Here is a 2,952-nt window from a genome sequence, read left to right as displayed (position 1 = left end):
TCCTCCCCCACCAACTAATGCCTGTGAACACCATTGTGTGCCAACCCTCTCCTCCAAATCTTAAAATTTAAATTAAGACGAGGAGAGATAGAAACCTTTATCTGAAACCCAGCTCCCTGCTGGGGCCTACACCTCCTGACTAAAGTCCCGAGGCCTCTTCAAAGCTCCAGGACAATCTCCCCGCGGCCCAGAGCCTAACCTCCCTTTTCTCCTTCTGTTGCCAAAGGCTGCATTTCTGGGTGACCACATTTGCCCCTGGGATAAGTCTTTTCCCTTCTATTTGCATTAGTAACTGCTCAAAGTCTCACGAGGCCTTGGAGCCTTGCCAGCCACATCCTCTCACACCCCAATTGTTTGTGGCAAATGCCTTGCTTTTGAACTCTGGACCTTTGAGAGGAAACGGTTTCAATAGGAATAACTCAGAACTCTCCCAGGCCCTGCCATCTGGGCGTCTGGAACGGAGCTTCCAGGATAGATGGCTCTTTTGAAGGAAGCACATTCAATTGATGATTGTATTCTCATTTAATATGCCTAGGGAGTGGTCTTGTACACTGGCCAGGGGAGTTTTTTTCTTTTTTTTTTTTTTCATTCACCACTTACCAATCGATCTCCTGCTGTGACTGAGATACTGAGATGGATGGGGGAAAGAAGATGAAGAGAGCAGAGACTTTATTTCCATGCTCTTTATTTATTTATTGGGTACCCAGACTGGCCATGAACTTGCTAGATAGTCTTCTCATCCTCCTGCCTCCACCTCTAGAGTGCTGGGATTACAGATATGTGCCCCATATCTTACTTAATTCCTACTTTAGTGGGTTTGGAGAAAGAGTATGAAGAATAAAAGTATCTTTAAGAGGCTGGAGAAATTGCTCCGCAATTAAGAATACTTGTTACTTTTGCAGAGGACCCAGTTTGATTCCCAGCACAGACATAGCGGTCCACAACCATCTGTAACTCCAGTTTCAGGGGATCTGAAGCTCTCTTGTGTCTTCCTCAATCACGAGGCATGCACATGTGCACATACATACAGGCAGGTAAAACATTCATACCCATAAAATAAAAGATAATCAACTCTAAAAAGATTTTTAAGTTATTGCTAAATAACTTTCTTAATTCCCCGTCTAGGGTGAGGGGTTTGTGCAAAGCAATTTCTGGCTCTGAAATGTAGCAGGTACCAGAACATTAAAGAATGACTTTCAAGGAGGGTAGACATTTCTCAGCTCTCCTCTGAGGTCCCCATACCAATCTAAGACAGTTGGTCAGAAGCAGCAAAGCAGCCTCACTGCCCGTCCCTCTCACATTGTCTTCCCTTTCCTTGAGGACCTGAGGACTTATCTCACCCCCTCATCTCAGGTCCCTCCCTGGACAGCCACTGAGAACTCAGCTCACCACAAAGAACCTTGCTCAATCCTCCTCAGGGGTGTGCTGACTTTCCCTCACTTGTCACCAAGTGAGTGGAGTGTTGGAGATGGGGATCAATTTCTGGGAGACTCAGAGACACGACCCTGGACCTCAGTCTGCTTTGATTCTCTGACTCATTAAGGAGGCGTCACAGATAGACACGGCCTCACTTGGCAATGTGCAGCTGACACTAAATGTGGCTGAAAGTGGATGGTTTTGTTTGCACAGGGTGTCAGGGACTACGGTAGATGACCACATCAGCTCCCCTCTGCCAGCCATACAATAGAGTGGTGGCTCTCTGAGCAGAACTGATGGCCTTGGGGTTAAGGATTGGAGCATCGGGAAAGCACAGGAGCTTGTCCTCACTCTTGAACCCCCCACCCCTACCCAACTTGTCTCTCTCTGTCCCCCACCTTCCCCCATCCCAAGCCACTGATAGCCTACCCATCCACTCCACACCTCCAAAGGGTACTACTCGGTGGCATCACCTCCTTAGCCCTGGTCTGATCAGAGTCTAGACATCATCTCTGCTTCATAGAAGAAACAGTAGGCTGAGCAGCAAGTGTGTCCAACCTATGTTGAATGAATGACCACATCTGGCAAAGCATAGCTAAGAATATGACAACATAAAGTCATGAAATTGCTGAAAATATGAGTGATTTTGTTAAAGATATCTTTTCATTTGTAAGTTGATTGTACGGTATAAAGCCTGAACTTTACAGATGCAACATCGTGTTACCAGATCAAAGGTCTGGACATGTTTGGTACTGGATCCTTCCTCAGCCATGTTCCCACTAGGGATGTGACCTCCTCCTACCCCAAGCTATCTCACCCTCCTACCAGGAAAGAAGGAGCCCAGGGACTTGGCATCCATAAAGAGGAGGCTGTAGAATCCAAGGCTTCATGCCTTCCCCCTCTGACTTTTGCTCAGCCTTGCATCCCTAAGGGAAGTTCCTAACCTCCCTTGGGTCCTCCTCCCAACCAAAGAGCACTTATCTCTATCACGGGGCTTGCTGGGGGTGGGGTGGGGGCGGGGAAGCTAATGAACAGTCTGCCAAGGGCTTTGAAGATGAAAAGCGGCCTTCAAGTGTAGCCTATTATCCCTCAACATCACTGCAGATAATGAGATCCTGGCTCCTGGAATCAGGTAGAAAGGAGAGATGGTGAGGGCAGGGGAGAGGGTGGAGGGGGTTGCTCTCTCCTTCACCTTCTCAGGCAGACCCCCAAGGGTCTTAGGCTGAAAGTGCATGACCTGGGTGTGACCTGGATCCCATTACTCACCCCCCACCCCAGCAGTCTGAGCTTCTGCACGAAGGAGACCCAGCATCTACAGGTTCCAGAGGCAAGTGAAGGAGTAGAAAGAGGAAGGGTTTGGGGTCCAAGACTCTCTGATTCCATCATATCTGTAGCATTGAGCTCAGAGCCTGGCACCAGGGCAAGTGGCCTGTGACTCTCTGGGGACAGAGCAGTTGCCTCTGGTACTAATTTTCTGGGGTTCTGGGATTTTAGGTCTGTCCCAAATTAGCACATATGGCAAGGAAGACCCCTCCT

Source organism: Microtus ochrogaster, chromosome 5, assembly GCF_000317375.1.
Source record: "Microtus ochrogaster isolate Prairie Vole_2 chromosome 5, MicOch1.0, whole genome shotgun sequence".
In the NCBI taxonomy this organism is placed as follows: Eukaryota; Metazoa; Chordata; class Mammalia; order Rodentia; family Cricetidae; genus Microtus; species Microtus ochrogaster.
This window is presented reverse-complemented; position numbering follows the sequence as displayed.